Source organism: Myxine glutinosa, chromosome 3, assembly GCF_964187855.1.
Source record: "Myxine glutinosa chromosome 3, kmMyxGlut1.1, whole genome shotgun sequence".
NCBI lineage: Eukaryota > Metazoa > Chordata > Myxini > Myxiniformes > Myxinidae > Myxine > Myxine glutinosa.
Genome location: NC_136263.1, coordinates 55,332,264 through 55,345,396, shown reverse-complemented (window position 1 = coordinate 55,345,396; position 13,133 = coordinate 55,332,264). Strand labels below are relative to the sequence as shown.

Genomic DNA, 13,133 nt, shown 5'->3' with positions numbered 1-13,133 from the left:
TTTTTTTCAAAGAATTGCAGGTGCCCCGTCAGTGCACACAGAACCAATGACTTTGATATCTAAATTGACGTTTCGCAACTATGGGTCGCGACCCAATGTTTGGGTCACGAAGGATTTTCAATGGGTCGCACGATCGTTTCAGAAATCGCGGGGAAAAAACTTTATCGACGATTTACTTCTCCCGACTGAACAGAACAGAGATCAAACGAACGCCGACACAAACTTTATAATGTGGACTCTTCTACCATGCTGTACCGATGTACCGCGATGTACCGCGCTTGCATCCGGTCAGTCAGATCATACGTTTAGTTTCCGACACGCGAATGTCCATTAGGGTGGTCCAAAAAACATCGATCTCTCCGATTTTGATGCTCTACTGGATTATTGTTAGAAATGGTCTAAAACATTCACCCACCAAATATTGTGGCAAACAATATCACCGTATGGCAAACACCCACGTGTGGCAAACGGAGTAAGCCACACCTACAGACAGACAGACAGACAGACAGACAAATATCACCGTAGCCTATTATTATAGTAAGATACACAAGACCCGTGAACTCGTTGGGTTCCCGTTGTGACAGCGGTTGATGGAAAAAAAAATACACACAATTTTAATATTATTGAGTGGTCAAACTTTAATTTGAAGAAAATTTGAGCATTTACCTCATGAGTCACCGTTCAACGAAGCACGTGTTTAATGACAACAATCTTGGTTGATCTCCCATCCCTCTTTTCTTTTCTTGAAGTGTAAAAGATGGGAGGAGAGAGAGAGGGAGAGGGAGAGGGAGAGGGAGAGGGAGAGGAAGAGGGATTCATACAAAATATTGACCTCCTGACCTCAACCACATTTCAGATATACAGACAATTATATCTAAAACCGCCACTGTGGTCAATTTGACCGCTAAGGAAATGTATTGCACAAAGCACAGCTCTACACGACTACTGTGATGATGAAGGGTTACACTACCCTAACTGTTTACCAGGGTAAGATAAATAAGAATGTTTTGTTGCTCAGTACCCTGCACCCTACTGTAGGTGTGAAAGATAACCCCACGAAGCTTCCTGAGACTGTTGCTTTCTATAATTCAACAAAGTACGGAGTGGATATTGTTGATCAGATGCCCAGGAAGTACTCTGTCAAGGCAGGATCTCGCAGATGGCCAGTTCATGTGTTTTACAACATTCTGGACCTGGCTGTCATAAATGCATGGTCAGTGACTGGGAAACACATCAGCCGCCGAGACTTCATTGCGGAACTTGTTGACGAGCTCCGAAAGGAGTACTTATCAGAGTCATCACCCCGGGAACGACAGCAGTTTGGTAGTTTGGAGGAGGGGCCTCCAGCAAAGCGCATGCGGAAACAATGCCAAGTCACCAATTAAAAGAACAAAACGGTGGACACCTGTGCAATGTGCAACAAGCTCATATGTGGCAAGTGCACTGGACAAGTGGTTAAAGAGTGCATAGCTTGCTGTCAGCTGTAAAAACAAAATGGTGGGCAGTTGTGTGATGTGCAAAGAGTTTGTGTTTCAACTCATCTCATCATTACAAGCAATAAACATGTTTAACAATTGATTTCTTGCTTTACTTCATATCATGACCAGCCTTTTTCATCAGTGGTCAAAATGACCTGGCGATTCTAGTGTTAAAGGTGTGAATCCAAGTAGCATGCCCCCATGTAGAGATGTTCTGAAAAACAAGGTACTGAGAACTAACTATGTGACATATCTATGGAAGCATGAGACACAACCGAACCCATGTGTATGAACTACCTGAAAGACACGGTTTGATTCTCATGGGTGGCTGCTACCAGATCAAAAGGTTTGATGGTGACCAGATACCCCAGAATATATTCCACGTTCTGGGAAAGGATACCAAGTCGACATACATGGAAGGGAATGAGGATGAAGAAATGGCGCATGAAAAGGCACTGTATAGTTCGGATGAATCGGATGATGAGTGGGAGTGATGAATGGGGATGGTGAGTACAGTTACACTTTGTATTGCGGTACAAGAACATGTTGTTACTCTAACAGCCTTTTAATAACTATGCTGTACATGATTGGTAATATCTTCTATTGATGACATATATTTTGTAATTTGAATTTGCATACAGCTACATATTGGCCATATCTTCCTACAGAATTGCTTTTATATACTCTTTTGATGCAATTCGTGACTTTTATTAACCAAAAGGTCTGAGTGTTTTAATTCACAAAGTGAATCTGGTCAAATATGGTGTCGCTGTAGAGTGTAGAATAGATGCCTCCCTTCATTAAAAAGTCCAAGATCTTGCTCCCGAGATGTCATACAAACATATGGATGGTGTCAAATGTTTACAGCTGAAAGATTCTAGTTTATTATAATATACCATAATCACCATTTAAGTTGAATATATGCATTCTAGATAAATAGAAAAATAGCTAATACACATTTTTCAAGAGCGACACCAACAAAATTGGTGTATATTCGCAAATAACCTCATCAATCCTATTATATTGTGAATAGCAGGCAGTCCAGCACAGAAAAAGAAACAGGAGATGACACTTGTTCATATTGTCGCGTCCCCTGGCAATTAAGATCACCTGGGGATGGATAGCCGAACCATCCTTAATCCCGAGGTGACTTCCCAATGATGGCGGTTATTTTTGGCACGTGCGTGATGGAAGAGATGCGAGATGTTTAACTGAACAAAGCACGCTGCTTTATTCCGAATCCACGACAAGTAAACATAACAATAAATGCAACACAATTATGATTTAATAAAATTAATGCGGGAATGGAAATATAGGTTGAGTTAAAACTAAATTCTATTTTGAGATGCTTCCACTCACTGACTCATAAAACATGACAGGGGTAAGATAAAATAAAATGTCCCTTTAGCCAGCCGGCACTCAGCTGTGGCCCAAATGCCCCTTTTGAGAGAGAGTGGTGGTGATGGCCAAGTCCAAGGCCTCCCGTGCCGGAGCGCACAAGATGGCGACGGCCGACAAAAGGCCCAGTTGCCCAGAGTCGCGGGACGAGTAGTCGAGATGGCCTTCTTTTTCTCTCCAACTTCCAGGAAAAGACTGTGCTGCCTCCAGCCCACCAAGAGTCCAGTAGTCGAAGCTCCTTCGCTGTACGTTGCACCAATTGCTTCCATTCCTCCAAAGTGCCCAAAATGGCAGGCTTCTTGTTCAAGCAGAAACCCAGACGTGCACTCCTCTTCCTCACTCCTCAGAGCCAATCGCGTCCCTCAGGGCGTGGCCTGCCGGCCTTCCTCTTCGGCCACTGATTCTCCACCTCTTCTAGGCGGGGCTTTTGCCTTATTAGGTTCATTGGGGGCGGGTCCAGTTTGGTCGACTCCTGCCTGGCTTTTGCCGGTGGTTGTTGTATTTTAAGGGTGTGTCAGCAATAACGTTAGGGAAAATTACAGAGGGAAGGCACACACTGGGGAAAATAGCCTTAAACCCTATAGCTAATTAACACGGCATCATCCTCCGTATGATGCACATTTAAACAACCTTGAGCTGTATTTTCCCCTACTCATTACATCGAAATGCTCCTACACGTTACGTGGTCCATGCTACAATTCTACCTCTCCTACGGTATTCATTTATCTACCCCCATAAACGAACAATATAATACCGTTTTTTTCTTTGTACACAGAATCAAGGCTCGTGTAAGAGCTGACACATTAAACATGCAAACATGCACAGACACATAAAACATGCAATGAAGGGAGTGGGAGACAAGAGGGGGAGAGAGAGAAGCACACAAGCACAACAGCAGAAGAGAACAGGGATGTCGGTAGATCTGTGTAAGGGGGAGGGCTGGGGGAGGAGGGAGGGGTACACAGTACAAAGCAAATGAACACTTCTAGGAATATCAGGAAAGAAGTTGGGGATTTAAAGAGGCAGATTTGGGGTGTTTTCACGGGGGTAGAAAAGATCAAGGTTTTGGATGGGGGAAGATAAGAGATGGTGGTGAGCTGTTTTAAAGACCTGCAGGGAGGAGAGGGATTGAAGAGAGTGTGGGAGTTTGTTCCAGAGGTGGGAGCAAAGAGGAATGAAGGAGTGAAGGTGAGCAGAGAGTCTTGATTTTGGCAGTTTCACAAGAAGAGGGTTGTTGGCAGATCTTGTGTGTCCTGCAGGAATATTTGGGGGACAGAGCACAGACAGAGCAGGGGGAGCAAGGCCGGAGAGGAGTCAGTAGAAGACAGAAAGGCCACCTACCTCCCTGTGGTGAGAGAGAAAGGCCCTCAGAATCAGCTTCATTGTGGGAGATTCCAATGATTCTGAATGCTTTGGTTTCAACCGCGTGAAGCCGAGTTAGGTGTGAGGCAGGATCACCAGCCCAGAGGAGAGAGCAGTATTCCATAAAGCTGAGGATGAAAGCTTTGCATGTGGTGTGGAGCTCAGAAGTGCCCAGAAAGGACTTCGCACGACGGAGGATGCCCAGTCGGCGACTGGCTTTGGAGGCCAGCTTGGAAATGTGGTTTTCCCAGGGAAGGTCATGGCAGATAGTGAGACCCAAAAGCTTGAGTGACAGAACTTCTTCAAGAGGATTGTTCAGAAAATAGATGGGAGGGTCTTCCAGATCATGGTCTTTTCGGAGAGACATAGTAAGAGTGTGAGATTTGTCAGGATTGAAAGACATGTTCCACTTGTTTGACCAGTTTGAGATTTTGTCCAGGTCTGCAGAGAGTGAGGAGCCTGCAGACTGCCAATCTGAGGGATGAGGTATGGAGTGGCAGAGAGTGGAGTTATCAGCAAAGAGATAGAGAGGATTTTCCAGAGAGTCGGAGAGATCATTGATAAAGACCAGAAAAAGCACAGGGCCCAGAACACTGCCTTGGGGAACTCCAGCCTGAACAGGAAGGGGAGAAGAGAGAATTCCATTCACGGCCACACAGTTTACTGCGACCAGAAAGGAAGTTTACAAGCCAGGCGTGGAGGTTTCCATGGATACCATACGAGGAGAGTTTGGTGAGCAGTACAGTTTGTCTGTGTAAGTACAGTTTTACAGCTTTCCAAGACAAAGCTGTACAAAGCCGAAATACAACGTGACGCAAAATCGCAATATTGCAGTTAGGGGGTACCACCCACTTCAAGAGCAAATTGTGGAATAATTGTTGGATTTTTGCATTCTACAGATATTTATACCCGAGAAACAATTCTCAGACCTTTTGGTAAATAAAAGACAAACAAAACCCCCCAAGCTCTGGGACTAATTCTAGAGGGTTATAAAGTGTAATTACAAAGGTTTTCAAAGTGTATTTCTAGAGGGTTCTAAAGGGTGGTTCTAAAAGGTTATAAAGGGTAATTCTAATGGTTTCTAAAAGGTAATTCTAAAGGGTTCTAAAAGGTTGTTCTAAAAGGTTCTACAGGGTAATTCTAATGGGTTTTAAAGGGTAATTATAATGCATTATAAAGGGTAATTCTAAAGTGTTCTAAAGGGTAGTTCTAAATAGTTCCTAAGGGTAATTAATAAGGGTTCTAAAGGGTAATTGTAGTGGGTTCTATAGGGAATTCTAAGGGGTTCTAAAGGATAATTGTAATGTGTTCTAAAGGGTAATTGTAATGGGTTCTAAATGTAACAATAAAACGTGAAAAAGTCAAGGGGTGTGAATACTTTCTGAAGGCACTTTTACTGACTGCTTCATGATCTGCATTTGACAATAAACAAATGACAGTTGGTTTATTTGGTTTCATGTGAAGGTCTTCTTTCATTGTGCAACGTAACGATGAATACGAAACACACAACTCTGCAGAACGTTTCCGTAATGATTTTTTTTCAGAGATCTGAGAACGGATGTTTTAATGTTTTGAATTCCCAAATCATGAATTTTTGGTTGTTCGCTGCACTTGTTGTCGAGTACACTTCCAGTCTGAAATACCTTTTTCCCAAAGATGAAGATTTTATTTTGACGGTGCTGCCTTTCCAAAATACTCCTCGAAGTATTCTTGCACCTGTTTCATCGTCTTGTTTGTGTTTCTCCTCTTGTGGTACCACACTACTGCTACAAGCCTATCTTCTACTGTAAATGGGCTGGTGTCTGCCATCTTGGTTTAATGTATTATCTGAAAAAAAAAATAGTGTAAATACAAGGTATAAACAAATCTTGTGTATCCTGCTGAAACAGTGTCCTGGAACTTTTGGCTCATACTGTATAAAACACCACAAGATACGAATACAAACCAAAGGGAAATATGGACCAATTCCATATAATTTAACTTCCTACCCATTCCTCCCCCTCAAAAAATATTATTAGAAGTTTCCTTTGAAATTTAATAGAAAAAAAATAAACAGCACCAAGGAAGGTGACAAGTCAACACTGCCCCAGGCATTTGCATGTTGCAGTTTAAACCCAATTTTTTTGGGGTTCTTTTTAATTCCTTTCTTACAAAAACACCAGTTATTTTACCATCATGATCATGTCTCCACATTAAAATATTTCACTCAGAATGCAATTAATCTCATTCATTCACAAAGAGAATCTAGATGGAAAAGTAATCTGCTTTTAAATAGATATTCCCTGATCCCTCCTTTGCACTAATAAGGGAAAGAAAAAGAAAACCTTCGATTTCACCATTCAGGGTGATTCCGTTTTACGTCAGAGACGTGTTGGTGGTGGAGCGCCGCGAAGAAGATGCTTCCTAAAATGGCGGCGGCGGCCCCACTTCCTCAATGCGTCCTTCACCCTTGTTTGCGTTTACGGGGTTACAGCCGAATGGTTTATTTTGCACTGCTCTGGTATATTTGCTATATACTAAATAATGTAGTGATTTAAAAATCTGTTAAATATGCATTATTGATCGATATTGCAATTCGATGATAAAACTAAAATATATCGTAAGGAAAACCGTTTTGAACGTGTTCTCTGTTTTGTGCTTTTCGGATGTCGTTATCTGACTGGTTTTTAACTGTTTCTACTTTTTTATAAACCTCATTTTATGCGACTGTCTGTTGTTCTTGTTCCTACGATTATCACGTCAAGCTATTACATAAGCCATGGCGGTAAAGAGCGCAGCAGTGATTTCAACTCCTTTTTTTTTTTTTTAAAGGTTACTTACAAATATGAACTCAATTTAAATTTGTGATGCATCAAGTGACGGTAAAGCAATTATATGTTATGACGTAGATAAGTTTTTTAAAGTCCAAATTATAAGCCAACCAAATGCACAAAGGAAAGAAAAACGTCAACGAGCGAGCCGCCCCTGCGGCGTCGATTCTGAGGAAACCCCGTACTCGCGCCATTTTCCTGAGCTGTCCTTTTGTGGCCTTGGGATTGGGACCTCAGTCGATTTATCGCTGCGTCCACTTGCAGATTGTTACCAATTTTTCGCAGTTCTTGACATTTCGCTCACAGTAGGTAAGAAAACGAGGCGCGGTCGGTAAAGCATTTGCAGTTTACGTTGATGGGGGTCCTGGGTCCCTCGGGTTTGGCGGTAATTTTGTGATTACCATTACTGGTTTGGGAAGCCGTTCTGGGATCCTCAGCAGACCAATAAGGCGATAATGCTTCATGAGGCGTTTGTGTTTTCAGCGGTCGTATTTATGAACGTGTGGAAGCCGATGTCTGTTATTCCCGCCTAAACGGTTTTTCTCTTCGATTTACCTCACTAAATGCTCCATTGCTGATTTATTTCTTCAATCTGCGAATATAATAATTTGATTCCTATTTGCTTTATATCCGCCCCTTGATGCCGTCATCCTTTGCCGCCGCACATACCGTGAGGCCGGAATGCCTTTGTGCTTGTAATGGCCGCCATTGAAGAGCAAGGAGACACGTGTTCTGTGTCCGTCGCGTGTCAGTTACACAAACTCGTGCTTCAAGATTTATTATTTTTTCTCGAATGTTCCGGACGGACACTTGCTGTCGTTGTCCCGGAATGGTGCGCACAAGGCGTGTCTGTACCGGCGTTTCTTTGTCCGACGGTGCCTGTTCATTTCGATTTGGGAGGGACCACGAGGTAACCGTCTCCACAAGGAAGGAGCCATCTTTCCCTTCCGGAATCGATATATATTTTATGGAAGAGTGTTGACTCGCTCACCATCAACATCGAGCCGTCTGGGTTCGAATTCACTGCTCAACTTTATAAATATAAGTAGGATTTGTGCTTCGCAAACATGGCGTTTGCATTGCCCAAGTGCTCCGGCCCTCGGATGGACGTTTAAAGCGAGGCGTCCCGTCTGCCAGAATTAGCTGGTGCACGTTAAACTTAAAGATCCCATGGTGTCCTTCGCGAAGAGTAGGCGAGTTATCGCCGGCATTATGGACAAATTGGTTTCCTGACACCCGGCGAACGTCAGGCCAAGGCAGCCGGTTCGTGAAAAGCTCGTACCAAAGGGGTCTGTCTCCCTTGGTTTCTCACAATATTCCCTCGAGCCTTTTGTAGTTGTAAATTATGCAATGGAATGTATTAACTCGAAGTTTGTCTTCATTAGTTTACTTCTCGTGGGAAAGCAGGCGTGGCTGATCTTTAACGTAAATTTTTAAAAAACTTATTTGGTTTTTTAAAGCCTTGTACTTCCATCCTAAATCTGCTTCATCCTTGACCCACTGAAAGCCTGTACTTCCATCCCAAATCTGCTTCATCCATGATTTATTACAAACCTTGTACTTCCATCCCAAATCTGCTTCATCCTTTATTTATTACAAACCTTGTACTTCCATCCCAAATCTGCTTCATCCTTGACCCACTCAAAGCCTTGTACTTCCATCCCAAGTTTGCTTCACCAATCTTCATCCTATTAAAAGCCTTGTACTTCCATCCCAAGTCTGCTTGACTAATCTTCATCCTATTAAAAGCCTTGTACTTCCATCCCAAGTCTGCTTGACTAATCTTCATCCTATTAAAGGCCTTGTACTTCCATCCCAAGTCTGCTTGACTAATCTTCATCCTATCAAAAGCCTTGTACTTCCATCCTAAGTCTGCTTGACTAATCTTCATCCTATCAAAAGCCTTGTACTTCCATCCCAAGTTTGCTTCACCAATCATCATCCTATTAAAAGCCTTGTACTTCCATCCCAAGTCTGCTTGACTCTTCATCTTATTAAAATCCTTGCAATTCCATCCCAAGCTTGCTTCACCAACTTCATCCTATTAAAAGCCTTGTACTTCCATCCCAAGTTTGCTTCACCAATCATCATCCTATTAAAAGCCTTGTACTTCCATCCCAAGTTTGCTTGACTAATCTTCATCCTATTAAAAGCCTTGTACTTCCATCCCAAGTCTGCTTGACTAATCTTCATCCTATCAAAAGCCTTGTACTTCCATCCCAAGTTTGCTTCACCAATCATCATCCTATTAAAAGCCTTGTACTTCCATCCCAAGTCTGCTTCATCCTTGACCCACTCAAAGCCTTGTACTTCCATCCCAAGCTTGCTTCACCAACTTCATCCTATTATAAACCTTGTAATTCCATCCCAAGTCTGCTTGACTAATCTTCATCTTATTAAAATCCTTGCAATCCTATAATAAACCTTGTAATTCCATCCCAAGTCTGCTTGACTAATCTTCATCCTATTAAAATCCTTGCAATTCCATCCCAAGCTTGCTTCACCAACTTCATCCTATTATAAACCTTGTAATTCCATCCCAAATCTGCTTGACTAATCTTCATCCTATTAAAGGTCTTGTAATTCCATCCCAAGTTTGCTTCACCAATCTTCATCCTATTAAAAGCCTTTTAATTCCATCCCAAGTCTGCTTGACTAATCTTCATCTTATTAAAATCCTTGCAATTCCATCCCAAGTTTGCTTCACCAACTTTATCCTATTATAAACCTTGTAATTCCATCCCAAATCTGCTTGACTAATCTTCATCCTATTAAAAGCCTTGTAATTCCACCCCAAATCTTCTTCATTCCTGACCTGTCCTATTTTAAACCTCGTACTCCACCCCAAATCTTCTTCATCCTTGACCTGTCCTATAACAAACCTCGTGCTCCACCCCAAATCTTCTTCATCCTTGACCTGTCCTATTTCAAACCTTGTACTTCCACCCCAAATCTTCTTCATCCTTGACCTGTCCTATTTCAAACCTTGTACTTCCATCCCAAATCTTCTTCATCCTTGACCTGTCCTATTTCAATCCTTGCACTTCCATCCAAAATCTGCTTCATCATTGCCCTGTCCTATTTCAAACCTTGTACTTCCATCCCAAACCTGCTTCATCCTTGCCCTGTACTATTACAAACCTTGTACTTCCATCCCAAATCTGCTTCATCCTTGCCCTGTACTATTTCAAACCTTGTACTTCCATCCCAAACCTGCTTAATCCTTGCCCTGTACTATTACAAACCTTGTACTTCCATCCCAAATCTTCTTCATCCTTGACCTGTCCTATAACAAACCTTGTAATTCCATCCCAAATCTGCTTCATCCTTGCCCTGTACTATTACAAACCTTGTACTTCCATCCCAAACCTGCTCATCCTTGCCCTGTACTATTACAAACCTTGTACTTCCATCCCAAATCTGCTTCATCCTTGCCCTGTACTATTACAAACCTTGTACTTCCATCCCAAACCTGCTCATCCTTGCCCTGTACTATTACAAACCTTGTACTTCCACCCCAAATCTTCTTCATCCTTGCCCTGTACTATTACAAACCTTGTAATTCCATCCCAAATCTGCTTCATCCTTGCCCTGTACTATTACAAACCTTGTACTTCCATCCCAAACCTGCTCATCCTTGCCCTGTACTATTACAAACCTTGTACTTCCATCCCAAATCTGCTTCATCATTGCCCTGTACTACTGCAAATCTTGTACTTCCATCCCAAATCTGCTTCATCATTGCCCTGTCCTATTTCAAACCTTGTACTTCCATCCCAAACCTGCTTCATCCTTGCCCTGTACTACTGCAAATCTTGTACTTCCATCCCAAATCTGCTTCATCTTTGCCCTGTACGATTACAAACCTTGTACTTCTATCCCAAACCTGCTTCATCCTTGCCCTGTACTACTGCAAATCTTGTACTTCCATCCCAAATCTGCTTCATCTTTGCCCTGTACGATTACAAACCTTGTACTTCTATCCCAAACCTGCTTCATCCTTGCCCTGTACTACTACAAACCTTGTACTTCCATCCCAAATCTGCTTCATCCTTGCCCTGTCCTATTTCAAACCTTGTACTTCCATCCCAAACCTGCTTCATCCTTGCCCTGTACTATTACAAACCTTGTACTTCCATCCCAAATCTGCTTCATCCTTGCCCTGTACTATTACAAACCTTGTACTTCCATCCCAAATCTGCTTCATCATTGCCCTGTCCTATTTAAAACCTTGTACTTCCATCCCAAACCTGCTTCATCCTTGCCCTGTACTATTACAAACCTTGTACTTCCATCCCAAACCTGCTCATCCTTGCCCTGTACTATTACAAACCTTGTACTTCTATCCCAAACCTGCTTCATCCTTGCCCTGTACTACTACAAACCTTGTACTTCCATCCCAAATCTGCTTCATCATTGCCCTGTCCTATTTCAAACCTTGTACTTCCATCCCAAACCTGCTTCATCCTTGCCCTGTACTATTACAAACCTTGTACTTCCATCCCAAATCTGCTTCATCCTTGCCCTGTCCTATTTCAAACCTTGTACTTCCATCCCAAACCTGCTTCATCCTTGCCCTGCACTATAACAAACCTTGTACTTCCATCCCAAATCTGCTTCATCCTTGCTCTGTACTATTACAAACCTTGTAATTCCATCCCAAATCTGCTTCATCCTTGCCCTGTCCTATTTCAAACCTTGTACTTCCATCCCAAACCTGCTTCATCCTTGCCCTGTACTATTACAAACCTTGTAGTACTTCCATCCCAAATCTGCTTCATCCTTGCCCTGCACTATAACAAACCTTGTACTTCCATCCCAAATCTGCTTCATCCTTGCTCTGTACGATTACAAACCTTGAACTTCCATCCCAAACCTGCTTCATTCTTGCCCTGTACTATTACAAACCTTGGACTTCCATCCCAAATCTGCTTCATCCTTGCCCTGTACTATTACAAACCTTGTACTTCCATCCCAAACCTGCTTCATCCTTGCCCTGTACTATTACAAACCTTGTACTTCCATCCCAAATCTGCTTCATCCTTGCCCTGTACTATTACAAACCTTGTACTTCCATCCCAAACCTGCTTCATCCTTGCCCTGTACTATAACAAACCTTGTACTTCCATCCCAAATCTGCTTCATCCTTGCCCTGTACTATTACAAACCTTGTACTTCCATCCCAAACCTGCTTCATCCTTGCCCTGTACTATTACAAACCTTGTACTTCCATCCCAAATCTGCTTCATCCTTGCCCTGTACTATTACAAACTTTGCACTTCCATCCCAAATCTGCTTCATCCTTGCCCTGTACTATTACAAACCTTGTACTTCCATCCCAAACCTGCTTCATCCTTGCCCTGTACTATTACAAACCTTGCACTTCCATCCCAAACCTGCTTCCTCCTTGACCTGTCCAATTACAAACCTCGTACTTCCATCGCAATTGTGCTTGGCTTATCAGGATATTAAAAGCCTTGCACTTCCATCTGAAGTCTGCTTGGTTTATCTTAAACCTATGAAAAGCTTTCTACTTCCACGCCAAGTCTGCTTGGCTGCTGCTTTTGTATGCGGCTGAAGGCTGTGGGTTTGCACCCTTGGCTGAGGGTGTGTCTGTGTCGCTGTTGCAATGCCATCTGTAGGCTAGGGCATGGAATTTGGAATTTGGCCAGGTTGCTGGTGATAACTCGCCTGCTCTTTACGAAGGACACTGGAATATTTAATGTCCACCAAATAAAATAATAATGTCCATCGGTCTGCTTGGCTAATCCTAGACCTTTCTGACCTGATTGATAAATCACACCTGACAAAAATTATCCTTGAACAAACTGTTACTCATCAGTTTAAAAAAAAAAAAAATCTAAGTTTAGCGCTACTGAAGCAATCTTATGCATAATCCTTATCTATATTATAAAAGCAGCCACGTGTCTCTGTCTGTCGTGTTATAACTTGAGAACGGATTAATGGATTTCAATAAATCCAACTACAGTGGATTCGGGTAACTCCCGGGAGTGTTTCTGGGGCAAATTTTGTTTTTTTTTAAATACAATTCTTTTTTATGGGTACACGGAACTGCAAATGCCAA

The 13,133-nt window shown here is 42.5% G+C and overlaps 1 protein-coding gene across 3 annotated transcripts in view; it reads left to right on the top strand.

Moving 5' to 3' along the window:
• Positions 1-13,133, top strand: part of LOC137423551 (heterogeneous nuclear ribonucleoprotein R) — a 61,807-nt gene that overhangs the window by 32,749 nt on the left and 15,925 nt on the right. The window contains exon 2 of one of the 3 annotated variants that reach the window (XM_078774065.1): positions 7,274-7,357. The gene's annotated coding sequence lies outside the window, so the exon portion shown is untranslated. Of the gene's footprint in view, positions 1-7,164; positions 7,358-13,133 lie in introns of those variants that run through there. The other 2 variants (XM_068110830.2, XM_068110831.2) reach the window with 2 other exon arrangements.